We start from the raw sequence: 24179 nt of genomic DNA, 5'->3' as shown, positions 1-24179 counted from the left end.
AGAAGGCATTTTAAGCTTAGGAAATAGCATGAACAAAAGCAAAGACAGGTGGCACTGTGCTGGGTTTGCTTGGCATGGCTTACTTGTGGGTTTGTGGGGTATACCAGCTGAAGATAGAAAGGTCAATTTGTACCTATGCTCGAAGGGCACTGAATACCAGACCAAGGGGATAATTCTTTTCCGAAGTTCTAAGAAACCATTTAGGAATTTGGAGTAGGGGAGTAACATTACCAACTCTATCCTCAAAGAGGATGATAATGGCAAAGATGTAGTTAGAAACATAGAGTACTAAACCTGGCAGGAGACCTGGTTGGGCAGCGGCAGAGTAAACAGTAAAAGGGGAGAGGGATTAGAGAAGAGATATTACAGAGGGACAGTCAATAGGATCTGTTGACCAACTGCATGTGAGTGTTAACAAGAGGAAGTTTCAGTTAAGCCAGTGACTGAGAGTGCTGGGACATTATAAGCTGAGATGAAGAATGCAGAAGGAAGAAGAAGCAGACAAAAACAATAGTTGCCATTCATTAAGCTCTTATGTGTCAGGCATCTTACATGCATTATCTCATTTGATCTTGATAAGGGCTGGTACGGTAGATATTATTGGAAATGCGAGGAAACTCAGTTTAGGTAGATTGTTACTAATATCTGTTAAGTGGTGGAAAGGGGGACCCCAACACAGGCCTAACCCCAAAGCTTTTTTTATTTGTTTGTTTTAAACCACCACATTATTCCATTGTCTTCAAACGCAAAGAATATCCATGTGGATTTATGACTCAAGAAAGTGGAAATATTAAGTCTGAAGCTCTATTGAATGCTCATGGACAAAAATATGGTCCAGGAGTTCTGTAACCAAAGATGAGTTCAAATGATGCTGAGAGAGTATAGGAGTGCCCTCAGGAGAGAGTGTGAAAACAGAAGGGAAGGCCAGAACTTAATTCCAGAAGGACTCACGTTCATCAGGTGGGAGGAGAAAGAGGGACTAGGTCCAAGGGATGCGAGAACAACCAGAAAAGGGAATTGACAGATTACGTGAGGACAGTCTCAAAGAAGGGATTACTCAACACTGTCAGATGCTTCTAGACTGTGGCCACTAGATTTAACATTTAGGAAGTCATGGGAGAGTTTACAAAGAAGAGAGCATGTTCAGTAATGTCCATGGATTGAGGATTGAATTGGATGTAGGGGAACTGAAAAAGTTGAGTATAAACTACTTGTTCAAAAAGTTTGGCAGCAAAGAAGAAATTATGGTACAGTATTTGAAGGGATGTAGAATTGACAAAGGTTTTCCTTTTTAGGACTGGGAAGATATGAGGATATTTTTTGGCTATAAAAAAACCAGTGGAGAGTAAGGAACTGCAAGTATCAGAAGAATAGAGAACATTTATGGAGGAACAGAGAGAGGGTATCCTGGAGGGTATCCTGGGGATGAAGTGAGGGTATTTACCCCTGGAAATGGGAGGGGAAAAGAGGAAGTTTGTAAACTGAAAGGAAGAGTTGAAGGAACTTACATTGGACTAGAAGAAACCTGGAGTAGACTCTGGCCTTGACATTTGTAAACAGTTGGTTGGGCTATGGAAGAGGAAGTCAACTAGAGTCAAAGAAAGACATTATCCAGCTTTACCGAGGGCACCTCTGAGTTAGGATTGTTTTCATCTGTAGTGAAGCCTGTCAACTGTAATAGCGACCAAAACTCAGTACCCCTTTTCTATTCCATTCATTCTCAGACTTGCCTGAAACTCCACAGAGATACCTGACTGGATCTGGCATTTCCCCAGTCTCCTTAAACTCGATTACTCTTTACTGATTTCATCAACAGTGTACTGCTTTTTTTACCCTTTCATTCTTCACTCTCTACAAATTCTAAGGGCAGACATACAGAAACCCCCAGCACATGGACATGAGGAGGAAAGAACTTTCTCAAAATGATTTTCATAGAAAAAGACTGGGAAATTACTGAGATACGGTGAAAGGTTTCGATACTGACTTTCAAAATTTTATCCTTAAAGTTGTCAAACCTATTGAGAAACCTCAGTTTAAAAAACCTTTCTATTGATTCTAGTTTCTGAAATAGAACCAAGTGAAAGGCACTGCTAGTGTAATTTCAAGTAACAGATTGTCTTCTCCCCAACACTGACATTCCATTCGGCATTCTACACGAACAAAGTCATGTTCCAGATTTTTTTTATATATACAGTTACACTTACTGTATTTATGTGATGAATTTTATTCCAGATATAGGTATTAACGATTGGAACCATGCCTCAGTTACCTCCCTCATGAAAGATAACGGAGGAATGTTATAACAAATATTTAGTTAAAAAACCGAAAAGGGCTTTGAAAATGTAAAAGTGTAATATAAATGCTAAATAAAGATAATATATTCTGAACAGCAGGCTTCTTTGAAATAGGGCCTATGAATTCCATTAGCACTCTGTTTACATGCTTTTAGGAACTTTTAGGAGGATGTTGTCCACGGGCAAGCCTGTGACGTGACACCGTGGCCTAGTAACCAGCGGGGAAAGGGACAAGTGAAAGAGCAGCCATAATAATTCCCGTAATATTTCTTTAAGTCAGTCAATAAATATTTATTGCTTACTTCACTGTTGCACGTACAAGTTTGGGTGCTAGGAATATTGCAGGGAACAACTCAGGCAAAAATCCCTACTCACAAGCTAACATTTATTGATTACCAACCACAGGCCAAGGCTTAGTCCTGCAGTATTCTATTACACCTGCACAACCACCTTATGAGCAAGGCACTGTAAATATCCCCATTTTACAGATGTGGAATCTGAAGTAAGAGAGGTTCAGCCATTTGCCTGAGATCACACGTTAGCAAGCGATGGAGTTAGGATTTGTTTCTCACCTTCTGACCTGCGTGTTCCACTAATAGGAATGGTGATTGGGTCCTGGACTGACTAAACTGACTTTCTAACTTGGTCCCCCTTAAATCTGTAGGGCTAAAGAGAACGAGTCATACACATGGCTGTTTCTTAGGGTCTTTGGTTTATCTACCCAGTTCAAAAACCACCTCAATTTTCCATAAGGAATGGGGAGTTATGATGATGATACTAGTGAAGACAGAAATTCTAGCTATGCAGGTGGTCTGCATGGTGGCCCAGAGTGGCCAGGCCTCTCCAGGACGAGAATGACACTTGGGAATAGGAGGAGCAGAAGGAACAGGAGAAGGAGGAGGCCCAGGAGGTCATGCAGGGCCCACTGCAGCTCCAGCACCTTTACCTCCATCTGGCTGGTTCACTTCTGCTCTGGTCTGTCTTATTATTGCTACCATGCGTGGTTTCCAACGCCTAACAGCTAACGCACCTGCACTCTACCTTTTCTTCTCTGTGAATTGTTTAGTTTGCATAATGCCTATCAACTAATTTGATCTCTGGTATTTCCAGTTCATATGGCCAAGTGTGAGAATAGACTGGTCCATTTCATCACTTTTATTCATCTGGGGGAGCACCCTTAGTCTGCCCCTACTTGATTCAGTCCTTGGGTTAAATGCCCACTCCTGGACCAGTCAGCTGTGGCTAGGAGGCCAGGTCAAATGGAAAGAACATTCTAGAACCAGGCTCTAAGGGTATCAGGGGCTACTGTCACAGACTTGTTCTGAAGTCTGGCTTGTCCCTCTAACACTGTTCAGTTATAAGGCTTTTGGTTTAAGCTTTAAGTAAGTGTATTATGGAAAATTATAAATTGTCTCTTTCCTTTTAATTTAGAAGTCACTTTACAGTCCTATACCATTTCACACTTTTGAATATGTCTGTCATGTTTCTATCTTTACCTTTGCATCTAAACAGAATTATAGTAGACATTCACATCTGTCCAGAAGTTCATTATATAGTAATTTCCTTGAGATGTTGAGAATGTGATACACATTATAATCCTTTCCTTACCTGATGAGTAATATATCCTTTTTCTTTCACCTTCAGCATTTCAATTATATTTCACTATCAAAAGCTCTGTGCTAAGAATGTATACAGATGTGTCACAAGAAAGATAACGGGTTGAAATTAGAGTACTATATGAACATTTCAGTGTTATCTGGAACACTAACAAGAAAATCAAACTCAGCTCTTATAAATAAATATCAATAATAAAAATCTTGGCCAAATCAATGTTAACATCATTTTTATACTTGGAAGAACATGGAGCACACAATTATGTAGGCTAAAAAAAATCAATAGCTTGACTCACACTTAAAAGTAAGATAATGCATTGAAAGAATGATTTCAGGTACTGTTCACATTAGGAAATTTCTATGGGAAGATTCAGTTTTACCTTAAGACTTGTGCCCAATAGCACACATTACAACATGGGAAAACTGGGGTTAGGAAAGCAGTCTGTGGCTATGAAACAGATCAAAACTAACTAGTCATCAGGGAACGGAACCCTTGACCTTCATCTCATTAGTACTAGGTTTAAACCAACTGAATAAGCAATAACTGGTAACATTCTGCTACCTAGCAAATAGATGGATTTTTTACTCCTTACTTAAAATTCTTTTCTTGGTTCCATATTATTTGTACTAAAATGTGGCAGTGTTCCTGTTATATGGAAGGATGGGGAGGGACATGGCTTTCAAAGAGATCTCAGAAATCAATTATGACGCTCTATTCTTTGTGTAACTAGTGAGAGAATTCAAACCCTGAAACATGAAGTGACCTGCCTAATGGTTCCCAGTGGGTGGTGGCAGAACTGGATTATAATAAAAATCTCTTGGACTTCAGTCCTGGTCACTTTCAATTTGTGAAGGGCTGGCTGGTGGAGGTGATCGTCCTTGAATTGTTTCAGGAAGGAGGAGTGTGTCCTATCAATGCAGAATAAGCTTGGTGTTAGGAAAAGGGAGTGTTAGGTTTCTAAACTGAATTCATACAGAGTGGAGGTTACAGGATGAAGTAGAGTGAGAGAGGTTTTGAATGACCTTCATCCGGGAGGTGATGAGGAGTCTCAAAAAGTCCCCGAAGAGTGAGTACTATGATTTGTTTAAAACATTTTCCCATGTAAAATGGCTTCAGCTCAAAATATACAAGAGTGGAATAACCTGAAATCATTGAGGGTGGTGATGAGGGACAAGTTTGTGTAAATAAATAAGTACAAAGAAAAGTGAAGGAGTGAGTTACTACTTTAGTTTGGGATGTCAGGGAAGTTACAGACCTGTTCTGAGGATGGATTGGGTATGTTGGTGTGATTGGGTAGAGCAGGGTGGGATGGGAAGGACAGGAGAAGGGTGGAGAATGATGGAATTAAGGGATGTGGGAAAGAAGGGATTCATCGTGAATTATTAACCAGTAACTGGTGGAAGGGTGAAGGAACAACAAAGAAGCTTCTACTAACATATTACCATTTATGGAACAGATAGAGAAAGGTCCTGTAAATACTACCAATTTATATAAAGAATAACATGATGTTATTTAGATTCTAATATCACTGCCTCTGTTGCAGGTGGTGACACCAGTGGATTCTTTGTAGAAAAATTTGGTAGCATTATCCTTACACGTGAGTACTTTCAAAATATCTCCCATTTGGAACTGCATCTTGGGAGCAACTTAGATTAAATCTTTGAGGTTTTACTGATGATCTCTGGGAAAGAAAGACAACGTATTGTAGAGAGCCTCAACTCATCCTTATTTTTGTTAGTGAACCTCAGTATGTGCACAGGTCCCAGGCAAGCCTTGCTCTCCAAACCCTTGGATCTTTACTCAGGATTCCTCTTATTGATTCATCTTCCCAGAGAAAAAGGAGAACCACAAACCCTGGACGCTTGTCCTTCAAGAACCAGCTTAGTTTTCACTCAGTTGTTCTTGCCCCACACACCCCTAGTACAACAAACACCACACTGTGAAGCAATGCCCAGTTCACTAGACTGGCTCTTTGGCCAGACTGAATTCCTTATGGCCTAGTTCCGATTATCTGTTTATCCCCAACACCTTGTACAAATTTGTACAAGGTAGGCCTTTAATATAAGTGTACAGACTGTGGAACCAACATCTCTGAAAATATATGTGACATAGACACATCATCCAGAAACTAGAGAGAACAAATCTAAAACAGACTTTTAGAAGGAGGAGTGTAAAATTAAATTCTGTCTCTTTGGGGGTCAGGGCTGAGTTTTGCACATAACTCCTGGCCTTGCCTTCCTTTTCCTCCCATTGTCTGCCTTTGGCCATTTCACTGCTTATTATTCAAGGGCTGGGGAGAAGGAGAAGCTGAAATTCAGATCGGTTAATTAGGCTGTTTGGGAGTAGCTCTGAAAAAGGCTGATGTGGTGGATGAAATCAATGAGACTCTCAATAGCTCTCATTAACCCAGCCTTCCCCACTTCACACCCCTAAACCCATGGCTGCCCAACATATGAAGCACATTTCATGAACTCATTTCAGCTTCACAGGGTTTGTTCTTTTGTCTTGAGTACGTGTCAAGCGGTATGTTCTGGGTTTTGGTTGGGAGAATTTGGTCCCTGTACCGACAGAAGACATAGTCCCATGATCTGTTTCTCTAGGGTAATTTCATGGTCCTGAGGAAAGAATTTAACAGTTTATTTTCTGAAACTGGTTCAAGGAACATTCCTTAAATGAAAAAATTCAATCAACAGTATTATTACTTACATTTTGGAGAAGGATTTTTTTAATACAGAATTTCCATCTGTGATATATTTAAATTCTAGGCCTCAGGCAGCAATTTCAGAAAAGGGCCTCCTCTACCCTTTATTAGATGCAAGCTAAATAGTCCACTGTGAGGGGCGGGGCCTTACTTTATCTCACCACCCCTGCAAAAAACTTACTTCCACCATTTCTGAAATCACTAGCGCTACTTTTTTTTCCCCCTCGCACAGCAAACTCTGTTATTGACATAAAAATGTTTATCACAACTTCAATTACTTGAATTATTTTGTAAATACTTGTATCTAGTAGAAAAGGAGAATGGTGAGCTGCCCAAAAGGAGGCCTGCAGTCAATAGGTGGAAAGCTGTCAATACAGAAATACAATACTCTCGCTTGATCTAGTTTTGCGGCCTTAACAAAGACAGGTTTTGCTATTTAGGACCGCTCAGCCATCTTGTCTGAATACATTCAGAGGGTAGTCCTCTACCTGCTTCTTGCCACCGGACTTTAAGACTGATTTCTAAGTTTACATACGAATCCCAACATATTTCACAACAGAGGCCTAACACCTTTAAGATGTCAATAAAGACCAACACTTAAGAAACGGAAAGCCCGCGCAAGTTTTACGTGCACACTTGATAATGCATTCTCCCATTCTTAAAAGCGAGGTGGGGGGGCATCAAAGCTTCAAACTTTATTTCTTATTTTTCATGACCTGTAGCATGCATTGAACGTTTGGATTGTGTTTGGGTAAGACCAAGGCCCACTCCTTAATGGCTGAAAGCATACGTTTAACAGTACATGGTGGATTAGCTGCTCTGAGAATTGCCTTTTTTAAAAAAAAGTAAAGTGAAAAATAGACAAAAGAAATCTATAACCTTAGCAGTCTTTCATATTTGTTTTGATTGTTCCTGAACCAGCTCTGAGCCGGTGACAAGGAGGTTGAAAAGATGCACCTGAAACAGTATCTGCGGGCTGCTGCATTTGCCAACCGGCTTTATTGCTGCTTTCCAGCGGCGAAGGCGCAGCAGCATTAACAGGGAAGCCAGAGCGAGCCTCCCCGGCAGCGGCGGCGGCGGCGGCGGCACCGGCACCAGCGCAGTTTCCCCTCTCCCCAGCCCTGACTCTACGCGCACATGCGCACTGCGCCCGCAGCCCTGGACCATTTGTCAGGACTACTCGTGAGACGGAGAAAAAAAAAGAGAAAATTTGGGGGTAAGGAGCGGTTGATCGGATCTAATCTCTAATTAATCTGAAGATTTGTCCGTGCAAAAGCCATTCATTTGTTTTTCTGGGTGAGGATGAAAGTTAAGAGACCTATAGAGAGAAGGAAGCGCACCCTCGTCTTGTGAAACAGATCAGGGGAGGGGAAAGGACAGAAGGGGTTTCTCCCCCACTTCTCTGCGCCTCTGGGAAAGAGGAGAAAACTTAATCCCGGGGAAAAAAGTGGGCAAGTGACTCGGAAACGGTTGGAGGGGGAGTCTCTGGGCATCTCACTCTGAAGTAGTGAGTGCGAGTGTGAAAGAGGAACAAAAGAGAGAAAAGAGAAAGGAAAAAATGGGGGGAGGAGAGACTTGTATTTTTTTCTTTGCGCGCACACGGGGAAGGGTGTGGGGGGCCGTGCGGAAGGGAGCCGGGGCGAGGCGGCCGCGTCGGGCTCTCGCCCGCGCGCAGGCGGCGGGATGCGTGTGGGCCCCCTCCCCCGCGCCCCCCGAGCTTGTCACTTTGGTCGCTTTCATGACACCGGGCGCGGGGTGGGGGAGCGCGGCGGCGCCGGGCTCCGCCGGGGTGCGTGCCCGAGTGGGCGCCGCGGAGCCGCAGCCCGGGCGGCGAGCGCAGCGGCCGAGGCGGGGGGCGCCGGCCGGGGGGCGCGGGGGCGGCCGGGGCCGCGGATCGGTGCGGCGGGAGGGGCGAGCCCCGCGCGCCGCCTCTGCGGCCCCCTCCGCCCGTGTGGCCTTTGTGCCGGGCGCGCACCGGAGAGCGAGCGAGCGAACGAGCGAGCGCGAGAAGTACAAGTACGGGAGACCGAGGCAGTGGGAAAAGAGGCCGGGCCACTTTCTCCCCGCTCGGGCTGTGGAGAATGGACTGGTTGAATGTGCAGGCGCGTCTCCCCGGCGTGTGCTGTGTGTGTGCGCGGCGGAAAGGCCTCCCCGACTCCCACCGCGCACACGCACACTCACACGCACGCACACACTCACGGACCCGCGGCGGGCTCGGCGGCCGAGAGTTTGCGTTTTCTTCCTCGCCGCCTCCCCCTTCCCGACCGACTGTGTGAGAATTTCATATAGATCAGTTCCAATTTCCGCCATTTTGGGAAAGTTGCACAAAAATAAACCCTCCGGTTTATTTCTGCCCGAGGCAGGAAAGTGCTTCGGGAAGCGAGGCGGCGCGGGCCCGCCGCGGCCGTCCGCGCGGGGGAGGGCGCGGGCCGCGGGCCGGGCCGGGAGCCCGCGCCGTCGCGGCGTTCGCCCCGCGCCGTGCCGCGCCGCGCCGGCCCGGGTGCGGGCGCGGGCGTGTGTCGGGAGGCGGCGGCCGCGGTGGTAGCGGCGGGCGGCGGTGGCGGCTGCGCCGGGGCGGCGGGCGGAGGGGGGGGGGGAGGCGCGGGGCTGCTTTTCCTGCAACTTGTTTACGCCGTCCTTATATTGGGGAGGCAAAGAGGGGTCCGAGGCGGGGCCGCCGCCCGCCTCACGCCGCGTGCGTGTGCCATTCCGGAATAATGGGTTTTGCACACTAGCGTCCTGGGCCCGGCGGGCCGTCCTCGCGCCGCGGCGGCGGGGCGGGGGGAAGTAGAGGCCGGCGGGGGTGGGGATCGGGAAGCGCAGGAGCCTAGGCATCCGCCGCGCGCCTCGCGAGCTGGTGGAGGGGGAGAGGGAGGAAAACTTGTGAGCCCTGGAGGCGGGGGGTGGGGGGGGCGGTGGCATGGGCGGGGGGAGGGCGCAACTTTTGTGCTGGTGGTAAAACTTTAATTACCTTGAAAGAAAAAGGCCCTCTGGTCTCCCCCACCCTTTCTGGTCAAAGCCCGGCCCTAGCGCGACCGTGAGAGAAAGTTTAAAAGCGGGCAGTTTCCTCCCCGCCTTCCCTGCGGAGGGGTGGGGGTATCTGTTTGTCCGTCTGCGCTGGGAGAGAGGTGGGGGTATCGAGCCGCCCTCCGGGGTCTCGAGGACCGTGGCTTTTACCCCACCCTTCCACCAGGAGACGAAGGTAAACGTCGCTTCGATTTCCCTCCTACCTCCCCCCCTCCCCGCTTCCTTTTCCTCCCCCTCCCCGCCGATTTTTTGAGGGGACCCAAAAAACGGAGTCTCTTTCCTTATGCAACTTCCTCGGGCGCTGTGAGCACGGCCCTTCCCCCTCCCTGCATCCCTCGGCCCGCTTCTTTACCACCATGGGTCTACCGCCAGAAAAATGCATTAGAGATCATTCAGAGTGCACAGAAACAAAAATAGATTTTTGATTGTTCCAAGTTTAAGTTAAGGGAAACTGAGATGAGAAATAAGAATGGGGTGGGGGGAGCGGCTGGGGCGAGTGCGTCGAATTTTAATTTTGATTTTCCTAGAGCGTTGTTTGTGGTAGCTTTATTGGTTTGGGGAGCCCTAGAGTCTCTGTACTGGCTAGCTCGGTCGCGTGGATTTTTGCGCAAGTTTTTAGAAAAACACTGACTCGAGTAGAGCATTTCTCCGGAAAGTTTCAAGTGCAGCAAAATAGCGAACGTGCAAAACTGGCCAAGGGGAGACCTCTAGTGGTTAAACGCATCTTTAAGTTCGGAAGGCCGAGAGCAAACTTTGGCCTTTACTTTTAGCTACGTAGTCCGTTCCGACGTGGAAGTAATTAGTCGACCTGAGCGAGCAGCCAGATGTTGTATGAAAGGATGCTGATCATAAATAGAAAGTTTAATAAATTGGAGAGCAAGTGAGATTTGAGGACCCAGACCCTGTAACTTCCATCCTTCATTACTTCTATGGGAAAAACACTTTGCTTTTATTCTGGGATTTGAGATTTGTCACTCTCTGGGTTAGGAACAATTGTTTTTTTTATATTCACCGTTGTCTATACATTTGATCAACTTTCAATCAGGAGTCACGGGATGATTTCATTTGAATGTTAATAAAAGTACAAAGTGCAATATGTGTTTAAAACTTTGAAAAGGACTTTTGGTTGAAATTTGCCTTTTGTATGTGCTGATCATTTTATTCTTTAATAAATATAATTTAAGGCTGGTATTTCGTTTCCTTACCATACAGTTATATATAGTCATAAAATAAATAGTCCCATTCAGTTCTAAGAGTGTAATTTTGTTTCACTGGGTAAGACGTTATTTCTGAATACTTTGTGTAGTTTGTGATTTCAGCACTTAAATATATGGACAAAAACTGCTTACATAGTATCTGTTCTTTTGCCACCATGTTCTGTATGGTAACTTTAATTTTAAGGATCAAAGCAATGAGAGAAATTAAAGTTGAATCAAATGATCCCCATAACTTTCACCTGCTTGTTATATAATGGGAGAGACCTTAATGGGGAAATTTAGGGTTAGGGCAATGATACCAATGATAAAATCCATTTCACCTCATCCAGAACTAGTTTAATTTTTTGTAATGTACTGAGTGGTAATTATAAAATTATGCAGTAAGTCAGTGATTAAAATTTAAACTTATTAATTGTGAGTTTGACAGCTGCTTCTTTTTCTTTTTTTTAATGATGATACTTTTACTTCTCTTTTTAATGATGATACTTTTACTTCTCTTGTCTTCAAATCAGTGCTAGACCTTCAGGTGAAGTCTTGAGGGGGACGACAATCGTAAAGACCACCAGACAATTATTTGTTCACCGCCACTAGGTAAGAGTTGCTTGCTGAAACAAATTGCTTGATATTCTTGCAAATGTTAGAAGGTGCGTTTGGGAATCAGGAAGGAGAGTGTGGGACAGGGTTGGCAGAAAAAACATTTTGCGATGGTTTTTTGAATGCGTGGAAGTCTTGACACTAAGTGTGATTGAGGCTGAAATAAAACATTAGGAAAATTTAAGAGATTGTTCTGGATAATCTGAACTGGCTTTTTTTTTTTTAATTCACACTTCAGTTGCACCTGTTTTCTATATAAAGTAAGTAGTTTCATTTTTTGGAATTGAGAAAGTAGAAAAACTAGAACAAAGCAATTGTAAACTAATATAACTATTGTATAAGTACAACAGTGATATCGAAGATTCTGGAACTTGGTAAAAATTTGTAGGTGAAATCTGCAACAAGATCTCTGAGGGTATTTAAGGAACATACCTTCTATGGCTCAAATCCGATGTGGGCTGACTCATGCCAAATATCTTGTCATAGGGTTATAGTGAGTTTCCAGTGTGTTAGCATAAACTTGTCAACTTTTAAGCATATCTCCATAGGGAATACAGCTGTTGTCCAGTAAGATCCCTTTGGTAATTTTGGAGGGTGCTGGCTTGTCTCTAGTAATCCAGGGCCTACTTTCAGGATAGAAGTCATTCTCAGGCAAAGGGTAGAGCATCAAAGTATATTTGTGCTACTGTAGTGCTTTCTACCATTTATACCTTTTTAATTCCTTTTGTCCTTTCTTCCTTTATTCCTTCTCTCTCTTTCTTTCTCTCTCTCTCTCTTTCTCTTTCTTTCTTTCTTTCTTTCTTTCTTTCTTTCTTTCTTTCTTTCTTTCTTTCTTTCTTTCTTTCTTTCTTTCTTTCTTTCTTTCTTTCTTTCTTTCTTTCTTTCTTTCTTTCTTTCTTTCTTTCTTTCTTTCTTTCTTTCTTTTGCTTTTAATCTTTCCCTTTCTTTTTCTGCTTCTTTTCATGTTCCTCCTCTGACTTGAGTATTAAAGGAACTCCTAATTCTTGTTTAGCAAAAGAAAACAAAATAAATTGGCAGGACTAGTAATCCTTATTGGGCCACCTCATAACCAGGGTAGGTGTGGTTTTGTAAGGGCCCCTTTGAATGCATGGAAGTCTTGACACTAAGTGATGTCGGAACTGAATAAATGCCAATGTAAAAATGATTGTTAATGGAAATTTATTGTCATTTTCTGCTTGTGGATCATCTTGTATAGTATAATAGCAAAATACATAGATGTGATCCAAGTAAGTGATGCAGTGGAGATAAGGAGGCAAGAACAGCTAAAGAAGATCATGCAGGTGGAAGTAGAGTTCAAGCGGAGTCAAATGTGTTTCCTAGGATGGTGAGTTTCGAGTTTAGATGTGCTGAGTGGAGACTGTTTTTCTTCCTTTGGGGAGTCACTGTAACTGTAGATGGAGTGCTAGAGTGGGGATCAGAAGACAATCTAGCCACTAAATGTGTCACCTGGTGAACGTCAGTTTAATCCTTTCAGACTAGATTTTTCCATCAGGAAATTGGGAGCAACAATGCTTGCCTTGTTTTCTCTGTTGAAGGGATCAAATAAGATACAAGGTTTTGAGAACTATGATGAGTTGTCTAAACTTTTGGTAGTCATGTTACCACTTTACCTTAGCCATGTTTTGTGAAAAGGGCAGGGGGTAGATTGTCATGAGCCAAAGAGAATGATTTAATTCCTGGCTAAAAGTGTTAGATTGGTTTTTGGTGTGTATATTACATGGGCTTGTCACGATATTTCCAGGGGATATTTCTTTTCTTTAGGAAAATGTAGTTTATCTTTTACAGCCTTGGCTTCTTGAGGGAAGGGACCATGTTTTAACATTGTGTTGAATACAAATTGAAATGTATTTATCCCAAACTAGCCAAATAATAGGTAGGAGTAAATGAAATAAGTACTTTAAAATGAAAATGATGCTGAATTGTGGAAGTGGTAGGGTGTTGAAAGTGGAAGGGTTGATGTGAGCGGAATTCGTGTGCTGTAATGAACACTTGAGTTACAAGAGTCAGCTGGGAAATGAGGATGAGAAAATAGCTAACTGGACTAGTAAGAATTTAGACTATGGGGGCTAGAAAATGGGTCCTGCAAATGACTGTGGATTTAGGGGAGGGTCCCTGTAGGGCTTTCCCACCCCGCCATGTTTTGTAGATCCCTTTGCTACTTTATTCTAATTCTAATCCACTATCTATTACCTAGATAGAAAAAAAAAATCACAGTTACTATCTGTCATTATCTTCAATTTGATAATACTGAACTTGACACACCCTGGCAAGTTTTAGTTTTAGTTTATCTCCCTTTTCTTATAAATTATCCAATCAATATTCTAAGAACCCTAAAACTCAGTGATGGAGGAAGAAAGAAATACATATCTTGTTAATTAGTCCCTGAGTAGTTGAAGGTTGGTTCTTGAATAAGTCCCGATTTGTTTGGTAGTTTATTTCTTTTCTTCTTCTTTTTTTTTTTTTTTTTTTTAATTTGAAGGTACTGGGGATTGAACCCAGGACCTTATGCATGCTAAGCATACAGTCTACCACTGAGCTATTTCCCTCCCCACTCCTTGTAGTTTATTTCTAAGAAATATATATATCAACCAAGGTTATTTATTGTAGATACAGTTAGGATGGGAAATTTACAAAAGAAGTTAGTTACTTTATGTGGTGTGGACCAGGGTACCCTTGGGGGTCCCAGGGTTGGGTAACCTGAGCAGTCCCCCTAGCAGTGTTTCTACGAGTTACCTGGTTTTTATTGAGCTCCTATAGTGCTGAACACTAAAAGACTAGATCTTTGCCCTTGAGGAGTTCCCTGCATTCTTACCCCAGGAGTTTGATTTATGAAGTCAGATTGAAAAAGGCCTTTAAGAAATCCTTATTTAAGAGTCAGAGTGGTTTGAAGGAAAGAACCAGGACTTTCAAGAGGAACTTGAGTAAAGCTGGGTGATGTTGGATGTGAGATCTTCTGATGAGCTTTAGTTTCTGCCTCAGAAGTGGACTTACAATGAATGACTTGGATAGTGATTGAAAGAATTGCATATATATTATGTATCACAGTGCGACACCTCTGTATTATTACTCTTTCTGTAAGTCAGTGTTTTGTGTCAGTCAGCAAGTATTTATTGAGTGTCTGTTTTGTGTAAGTCTCTGTTGGGAAATGCGTCATTCACATAATCAACACGTTAGAGTAGGGTGGGATGAATGAATCTGTTGGGGCTACAAAGAAAGCAACAGTCCTTGACCTCAGTGCAGTGCATTTATAATCTAGTTGAGGAGATAACCCATATACACACAGTGGTAATTACCCAAACGAAGGCATGGTTCAGTGCTAGTGAAAGGTGGAGGAAAGTGCAGTAAGTACTGTGGTGGTACTGCTGGATGTGGTGCGACATGTGTTTCTAAGCAGGGGCCTGGGAGGTGGGGTGCCCTCTGCAAAACACTGTGAAATGTTGTTATATTCCGTGTAATTGTATATTGAGTGCCTTTTGAATGCCAAGCATTAAGCTAGATACTGTATATTCATTCATTCATTCATTCATTTATTCATTCATCTAACAAATACTTACTGAGTGCCTTCTGTGTGCCCAGGTACTGTCCTGAGCACTGAGTATTATCTCTAATACTTTCACTAACCTTGAGCATTTGGCATTATTCTCTTTTAGAGCAAACTGGTGCTCAGAGATACTTAGTAACTTGTCTAAGTTTGTATCATGCAGTTTGAAAGAGAGGGGACCAGGGGAAGTGACACTGGCTTTTGTTTTGTTATGTCTTTGACTTTCTAATTTTCGAAATAGTAATTGTTAGAATATTTCTAAGAAAACACATTCTAGATTAATATATTTGCTCTTATACGTTGGTCACTAAGATGAGCAGTAGCGAACAGATGTATAAAAGATGGGAAGAAATCCCTGTCTCTTCACTTTCCTCTTTTTTTTTTTTTTTAATTGTGAGTTGGAAAAGACTGAAGTATGCTGAAAAGAACACCTTTATCTAGCTCGAGGCCTTGAAATGATCACCAACTGTTAAAACCTTACTCAGATTAGGTTTGGGAATTACTGGGCTTACTTATAAGAAGGTTTCTTTTGTTCTTTGTAAGAAGAGACCTGATAAGGCAGTAGTGTTAGTTATCAAGAAGTGTAAATCAATCAGTCAGTCAAAAAAATGGGACCTAAAAACATGATGGGAACTCGAAACATGATGGAATTTACTCTGATGGTAAAAGAAGAAAATTAAAATGAGGGATAGAGATAATGTTGGTGAGATTCTGAGGGTTGAAAGGAATGTTAGTTTGTTAGAAACAAAGTTTAAAAAAGATAATAGAGAATATGACTAAGAATATATTCACCAAAATGCTGTAATTACTGGTGTTACACTCTTTGACCAGAAGCATAGGCCAATTTACAATGAAGTGAAGAGTCTTTGATTCATTGGGTGGTCCTGGATTACAGTGGGAGTCATATAATAAATATTTCTATTATCTGAGTTATGGTCCATCAAGCAGAGCTTTAATCTGACTTAGAAGGATGCTGTTGTGTGCACTGGTTGTAGGGTGATGGACTATTTCTCCTTTATTGAAACTCTGTCATCCAGTAAATTTTTTGGAGCACCTACTGTGTGCCAGGCCTTTTCAAATTGGACCATAGCTTTATGATATATGTAATTTTATAAAATTAAGCTAGTTCAGTTACTAGAACACTTTGAGTAGAATGGTTCAGGCACCAAATTCAGTTTATTATTTTCCCCCATCTGTTACACTGATCGAACCCTGAAGTGTGACTTGAAATCCCTGGTCTGGTTGTTAAATGATCTAAATAATTTCACCCTATTGCTTTGTGATCTTATTGGGCAGATTTGAGGCCTAGCTGTTCAATCTGTTGATAAGGAGTTTAGCTACAAATGGTTATCAAGATAAGCCATGCACATGACTTCTGTGAGAGAAATAAAATCTGGTCAAATCTAATTTGTTATATGCAAAAGAGAAGTCAAGTGTAAATCTTTTAATTTTAGCTCTATCTTCTATAAACATATGAAGCAGAATAAGAAAAAAGAAGATACTACTTTTAGCATTTAAAAAGTTATGAAGTGAAATAAGAAAAAAGAACAAGATACTACTTTTAGTTTTCTTTTTTAATTTAAGTTCATGTGTATTTTGCATAAGCATGGAAATATCTGTGTCAGACAGGTTCTTGCTCTTTTTATGCCCTTTGAGTCCCTCTGATGTGTGTAAAATTCCTATTATTACTCTACAGGAGAAGTATGTTGATGACATGATAGCATTTTTCAGGATATTTCTGCCTCAAATTGAGATATCTTATTGTCTGTACATTGAAAATGAACTTCAAATAAAAGCATCTATAGAGAGTATATTAAGTATACTGTAAGCCTGTTAATGTCAGTTTGTGATTTCATTTTCTATGCACTTTTTTTTTTTTCTTGAAAGGCATTTTTCATTTTCTGTTCCTCCTTCAGAGGAAGTAAGTAGGTTAGGCCACAGAATCTCAAATAATTCATCCTTCTTACAGTAACAAACGGAAGGGCAGGAAGTTGAGATTTTGTAAAGGTTGCCTTCAGTGACTACCCCTCTGTGTGTGATCTCCCTGGCAGAAAAGGTAGCAAATCAGGTAAACCATTGCTACGTTATAAACAGGGTCGTATTCATGAAAATATGATCAGTAGATACAGGGGCAGGGTGTTTTTGAAAAAAAAAATCAATAAGAGGGAGCGGTCCTGATAACCAATTTCATATTTAAAAGAAGCATAGGTGAGTTGCCACTCAGGCATCTCTACTACGTAAGCATAGATGGTGGACAGAAGACCCAGGTTCTCAAGGATTTGTTCTTGATGCTACTGGGATTTCAGTTCTCACATTGAAATGGTCTAGAGTTTTGCCTGCCTACAATCTATGAACCTGGGTCCTCGGGGCGAAATTTCACATCTCTCCACAACAGATCTCAATTCCAGTATGTGTGTGTTTCAGAGTTCTTATCAGGCTGGTTGAGTCGAATATCAAAGCTGGTATCTGTCATGCTTGATTTGAAAGGGAAATTTTTCTTTGTAGCAATATATGTTTGTTGAGAGATGCTTCAAGTGTGAGTTTAGATTTTTCTCTTATCCTTATTGAATGAGCCTGTTTAAGAGGTTTGAATTTAACTTCTTTTGATGTGTTCTCCACTGACACTTAAATAAGGAGGGTTTCTTGGAGCAGGAGTGTTATGCTTCTGCCAAAGAGGTAAATAAATACTTAGCAGCCTAGTTGTTAGAACTTTCACTGGAGAATGCGAGACAGACGGACAAATGAAGATCTTTTTCTGATTTTCCCCCTCCCTAGTCCCTCCCGCAACTAGTTTGTTGCATTTTCCCCTTCTCTTTTATTCATTCATTTGATACATTTTATTGATACCTACAGTGGATATTCACACAGGATATTGAAATGAATAAATCAAGGTCTCTTTCCTCCAAAACCTCCTATAAATAAATGGTCATGATATGATGTAGTAAGTGTTACAATTGGTGTGTAGATTATGTCTTTCCATCTCCTCTTCTCCTGGCATCTTACATACACATACTCCAGTACTCATCCAGAGAAAGACTCTCACTGCAGTCATTTGAGTCCCCTTTGGAGAGGATCCATAGCTTTCATCCCTCCTTCTCCTGGCCTCTTGCTGTGATCTCTCACGGTGCTTTCCGTTTGCCTCTGTGCTAGCTTTCTTGAAAGCAGGTCCACAGTTGGTATGCAAGGAAGCTTTTATGCCTCCTCAGCAAAAACGTCACAACGAGGTTGCCAATAGCTTACTTAGCCTTGGGTCTTTGTTCAGAGATTATGTCCTTCATACTTTTTTTCATTGTTAAAATGTTTGTTTTTTTTTTTTTTCCTTTGTAAGAGCTTGGAAAAACTAAATTATTAGTTTGTTTGACCTTGTGTCATTTTCACGAACTCATTTTGAAATTTTACTTGTCCTTGAAATCCAGAGTCCTACCATTGTTCTTAAGCCTCTCTTTTCCCCACCTTCACTTCTAGACTCCTGAGTAATCAAATAGGGCTTTGTGGTACCAAAGGTATTGGCTTTTGCACCGTTATTCCTCTGCTCTGGGATGCTTCAGGCATCTGGCAAACCCATGTTTGGAGGGGATGTTTCTGGAGAGCAGCTTGTTTCTTTTCTTCAAAGTAACTGTAGCTATTGTGGACTGAGTGTCCACAAAGTACAAAACTCTTTAACATGAATAATTTAAAAAATATTTTTTAATCTCTATGAAGTAGATATTCCTATTCCATTCCTTAGGTGAAGGCGTTAAGGCTCGAGAGAGGCTGGGTAACCTGTCCAGGATGATACAGCTAGTAAATTGTGAAGGCAGGATTCAGCCCCCGCACTCTGGCTGCTGTGGTTTTCATCTTTATATTCAGTTGCTTTCTTTGTTGACTACAGTACAGAGTGTGGGATAGTCTGAGGGGCACTGTCTTGGGAGAGGAAAGTCTGTTTATTGGTTATGTGGTCTTATTTTTCTCATCTGTAAAATGAGGCTGAGAATTCTTGGCAGTCTTAAAAGGTAACTGTGAGGGTCGAATAAGCTAGTATTGATAAGAACCTTTAGAATGACAAAGTGTAGAAGAAACCTTCCCAGCTCCAGGAGGTCTGTATCCCTTGAATGTGTGTTAGGATTACTGGCTTTGTCGGACTACCCTGTGTGGCCTTGTATTTGTGGGTATGTGAGTTCTCCCGTTACAGGCTGCGGGCCTCTCTGGTGTTAATGAAAGTATGTAGGAGGCCAGCAGTCAGTCAATCAGAAAACCATTGTTAGACCTGAGGACGCAGGGGCCGTGTCTTTCTCAGGGTCACCTTCTCCAGCCTCGACTTCTAGGACCTGAGGGCATTCCCCAGCATTAGGCACTATAAATCTCAACGCGCGGATGCAGATAGGGAGCTCTGCCAGAAAGTAGCATCTCTGAAGATGAATAAATTCTATCCTGTGAGATACTGCCTACTCTCATATTATTTTTTCTTGAATTTATGTTCCATAGCTCAGCATTTTCCAAAAAGTGGGTTCTGTGGAAGTCGCCATACTGTGGTAACAGAGTCACAAGGCTAAGGGACTGTGGGAACCTTTGGCCCAGACGGCACATCACGGATTGCTGCACCGCTGCTGATGTGTGCCATGTGTCTCTCACAGACCCTAGGGGATTACACATCTCCCTCAGCACCAAACTGTTATCATGAGACATGAGTAGATGGTCTTCTAAAAGTTGTGTTTTGGGGCAGACTTCAGGAAATGTCATTCTAGCATTTCACCCAGTCTTTTGGAAATGCCTTAGGCTGGTCCCCAGTGTGCTCTCAGCCCAGTGTGATGGCAGAGAGAGCCCAGCCTTCAGGTCCAGCTCCCTCCCCACGGGCAGATCCCTCTCCATTACTTCAGAGGTATTGTTGTATGCAGAAATCTAGTCATTTCTGGACCCATGTAAGTGTAAGAGATTATTATTATTAACAAGACAACATCTACTTTCATGTAGTGATCTTCACATCATCTGATGGAGCTTTGAACACAGGTGGTTTACCACGTGAAATGCTATTGAAATGAAAGGAAAGAAGAAAAAAGCCACTGCCTGATTGTTTTAAGTTCACTGAACAGCTCTCATGAACTCAAATAATTGTTTCTAATCCAGATAGTTATAATAGAAAGTTCACGTTTTATTGACTGCTTACTACGTGATAGTGCGCTGAGATATTTCCTGTCTTGTCTCATCTAATCCTCCCCATTGCCCAGCGAAGAAAAGTTCTGTTATTTTCCCACATTTTACAGATGAGGAAATTGAAGTTTCAAGAGATTGGTTGGTCTAAAGTCACAGAATAAGTATTTGTCAAACTTTGGAAAGTGAATTGAAGAGGAGGAAAGGAAGGCGGTGGTTTGTCTGGGAAAGGGTGAGGGGTGGAAAGAGGAACTTGTTTGTGAGAGCGTGGCAAGTCTGAGGATCATCTCTGAAGTGACTTGCTTTGCGTCTGCGAAAGGATGATGGGAGTAGGGTGGGTGGGGTTAAGGAGGCTCAAAGCAGTTTTCTGGGCCACTTTAATAAGGTGTTCAGCAGTAGGCAGATGTTGTTACTGATGTTACTGAGGAACGGCCCTTAGAACTTCTGAGAATGTCACAATGTGCCTGAGACAGCATTTGGTTAGTGAGCGATGACTGCTACAAAGTAAACCAAAAGCCACCTTCAGTTGATGGCATGAATGTGGGTGTGGTAGCAGCAGGGCGTCATATCCCTACAGGGGAGGTTGGCTTTTCTCATCACCATGTCGCTCTTCTGTGTAGCTGTCATTTTTCTGTGACTCACGGTCATGATTTTAAGGTTGGCATTCCTGACTTACTCTTTACAAAAGATACTTTACCCTCTTAAACCAAAAATGGGTAAGTTTAGCTCATTGACAGGCAGTGATATCTCATTCCTGTCATCTCTCTGAAAGATTTTTTCTCACAAATATTTAAGTTTTTGTTATTTTTAATATCATTACTATTTGACAGTCTTACATCTAATGAGCTCTCTTGTAGCTGCATCCCTGGCCCTTTTACCTTTTCTTTGAATGTATTCCCAGCCTTCAATTGCCACCCACATTGGAAGAAAAGCCTTGCCAGTTCTTACTACTCCTGCGATAAGCCAGGGGAGGGTGGTTTCTTTGTTTTGTTTTGTTTTTTAAATTTCCGACCCAAACCAAAGAACTTAAATTGGATTTTCAGAAGCTGCTTTTGAGGTAACGTCTACCCTCATTTTACAGCTACTCCCAATTCTTGGCCGTGTCATTTTTGTAGCTTTTGTTTTTTTTTTTTTTTTTTTAACAAATGCACCTGTTAATTGTAAAGCTATAAAATGCAACTCTTAAGAAAACACCTTTATGTAAAATTATTAAAACTATTTAACTGGTCTTAGTGAATTTTAACTAGTTGTTCTGGCAAATACTATAATATTTTGAAAACAGTGGTTTGAGCAGGAATGGCCAGGCTACAGTTAGTAGGCTCTCTTCATAATCTGTAATTCTCACCCTATCTGCAGATCCAGACTTCTCGTTTACAGGCAAGGCCCACTCTTTCACTTGATGTGGGAACGTTCAGGATGGAGTTGCTTATCTCTCAGGGGACCGTTATCTTCTCTTCGTCTCAGCCCCAGGCAGGCTCTTCACCTTGACTGTGCTGTAGAGGTGCCCGCCCTGGGGGAGTCTGTGCCTCCGCCTCTGAGCCATCATTTTATCCACTCACGGCAGATGTGGGCGAAGGAATATTGTATGAGGGGAGGATTATGAAGGACTCTGTTTATCTCCTGTCAAAATAAGGTACAGTAGATTCTTGACATTTGTGAGGGATAGATCTCAAGATCATCGCCAGTCCCCAACCTGAAAAAAAAAATCATGGTAGCACGTAATTCCTCCCTTCAAATTACTAAAGTATAACTGAGAAATGTAAATGATCTCTCTAGATCTTAACTGCTTATCTCACTTGATGAGCAATCTTTGTACTGTCTGGAGCACTTATTGAAACAAATTCACACATCTTTTCTACTTATTTCCTCTTGGAGCATTTGGTAGTCTTGTTCACACAGTGTGTCTGAGTCATCATTGCATTTGACATTTTAGTCTTTAATTTATCCGAAACTTCTATTTCGTGGCTGGGACCTATTGCTTTCATAAACATTTCCATATTCTCCTCCTTCTGTCGTCAACACAAGAATCAACTAGCCATTAATTTTGTTTGTTTTATTTCTTAGCAAGAAACAGTTTTTTTCGCTTTGTTCACAGTGGCCGTAGCACTGAGCCTAGGCACTCTGACCCAGAGCTCACCTGCACCTTAGCCGGGCCCCTCAGCTCACAGTGTGTGTGGTTCAGAGTCATGTCTCTGCAGAATGGCAAGTTATTAAATGTCACAGGAACCTCAACTGCCACTCAGGGATGGTAGAAACCGTAAATAGTCTGCAAATGCCAGGGATCTGCTGTATATTTCTGACACCTGAGTTGTAGAGAGGTGAACCCTATCCTTTCTCTTCTCATCCATCTGTGGAGCTGACATATTTGCATATATAGTTAAGTACCTACTAGTTAAATGACACAAGAGCTTTGGGGAGGTTGATTTCCCTTAGTGACTTCTAGGCTGCAGCTTCTGTTGTTGGCATCAATAAAAAAACTAAGTATTTCCATAAGAAGAGATGCCTTTTATAACGTAGAGTATTTTAAATAAATATGAAACAAGATTTTAAAACATATTTTTTTAAATTTTTTTAAGGAAAAAAACATTCAACAGGTACAAAAGGGTGCCCAGAGGGAAGGTTCCCTTCCATGGTCGTCTTTCAGCCAACCATTGCCCCTTCCTGGAGGTAGCCAGTGTCACCAGCTTCTGACAAATCCTTGTAAAGATAGTCTTTGCCTGTATAAACAATCCACATATTTATATATCCCCATGTGTTTTACACAAATGGTGCCATGCCATTTTTATACCTTGTGTGAAATTAGTAGTATTAATAGCATCTTGGAACTCTATCTATATCAGAATGTAAAGAGTTTCCTCATTATTTTTCTACAGTGGCTTTTTATACCATAGTATGGATGTACCACGTTGTCCTTTATTGATGGACAGTCAGGTTGTTTCCAATTTTTTGACATTCTGAACAGTGCTGTGGTCCGTGAATCACCTCTTACACTTTTTATACATACATGCAAGTATCTGTAGGATGCGCTTCTAAGGCAGAAGTGCTGAACTGGAGAATATGTTCTTGAAAGTTGGTCTTCATAGAGCTGGTTTCAGCTTGTCATGCCACCATCAGTGTACGAGAGGGCCTGCCTCTCCATGTACTTGTAACATAGGATTTTTTTTAATGTAAGATATTAGCTAGTTTCATCACTACCTGATATTTCTAGATTAGTAGTGTTATGTGGTAGGCTAGGGTTTCCAGGCATTTCTTTGCATGGGAGAGTGAGGAAGTTCATCCGTTAGATATGCAATCCCAAGGGAGAGTCAGGTTGCACAGCTTTGGTTTAGGGACAAGGAGTGGTGCAGGAGACAGGTACAGGAGGTCATTCTGAGGACAGCGTTAAATGTCACTTAGTCTGTCCTCCAGCCCTTTTGTTGAATTCTTTGGGCAAGAAGATTGTAATAAAGGTGAGTAGAAGCGAAAGTTTCACAAAAGAGGGACTTTGGGAGTGTGATACATTGCATTGGTGCCAACGTAATGGTCTCCACCTTCAGTAAAGTTATCAGCTCCTTGATGAGACACCTGCCATGGACATTGGTGGGAGCACATTGGATTGTCAGTGGTGAGATATGTGAGTGGGAATCAAAAGCCACTTTGGTGCGTTTGCTGGGTATGTGAACTCCAAAGCTGTCCCTTTTGACATCAGCAGTGGCTGGGGACCATTAGAATTTAGAAGAGGTTAGGAGGAAAATGGTATATCTTGGCTGATAACACAGAGACCTATCATGGTACACATTTAAAATACTTCCTTAGGAAATCTTAGCCTCATTAACAAGAAATTTGGGATGTGATTTTATGCAAAATGAGAAATACTGTTTGTGACTTGTTTTGTAAGTGACTATTATCTACCTGTTTTTCAGGCCCATGGAGTAGAGGTTACAAATGGGGTGATGGAGCAGTGCCAGGTGAAAATTAAAGAAAATACAAAACATAGCATTTCTAAGTATTAGTAAAAAATCGCTTAACTCTTAGAAACATGATTTGTTGAAGTGGAAGGGCTT

The 24179-nt window shown here is 42.0% G+C and overlaps 1 protein-coding gene across 5 annotated transcripts in view; it reads left to right on the top strand.

Annotated features, from left to right (window-relative positions):
- Window positions 1–7729: 7729 nt before the first annotated feature.
- L3MBTL3 (L3MBTL histone methyl-lysine binding protein 3) overlaps window positions 7730–24179 on the top strand; it is a 108744-nt gene continuing 92294 nt past the window's right edge. Inside the window, exons 1-2 of one of the 5 annotated variants that reach the window (XM_045524515.2) lie at window positions 7730–7825; window positions 11366–11444. The gene's annotated coding sequence lies outside the window, so the exon portion shown is untranslated. Of the gene's footprint in view, window positions 7826–8567; window positions 8626–8669; window positions 8882–9530; window positions 9812–11365; window positions 11445–24179 lie in introns of those variants that run through there. The other 4 variants (XM_074368382.1, XM_074368380.1, XM_074368381.1 and 1 more) reach the window with 4 other exon arrangements.

Source organism: Camelus bactrianus, chromosome 8, assembly GCF_048773025.1.
Source record: "Camelus bactrianus isolate YW-2024 breed Bactrian camel chromosome 8, ASM4877302v1, whole genome shotgun sequence".
NCBI classification, from domain to species: domain Eukaryota; kingdom Metazoa; phylum Chordata; class Mammalia; order Artiodactyla; family Camelidae; genus Camelus; species Camelus bactrianus.
Note: the sequence above shows the minus strand (reverse complement) of the source record. Positions and strands in the feature narration are given on the sequence as shown.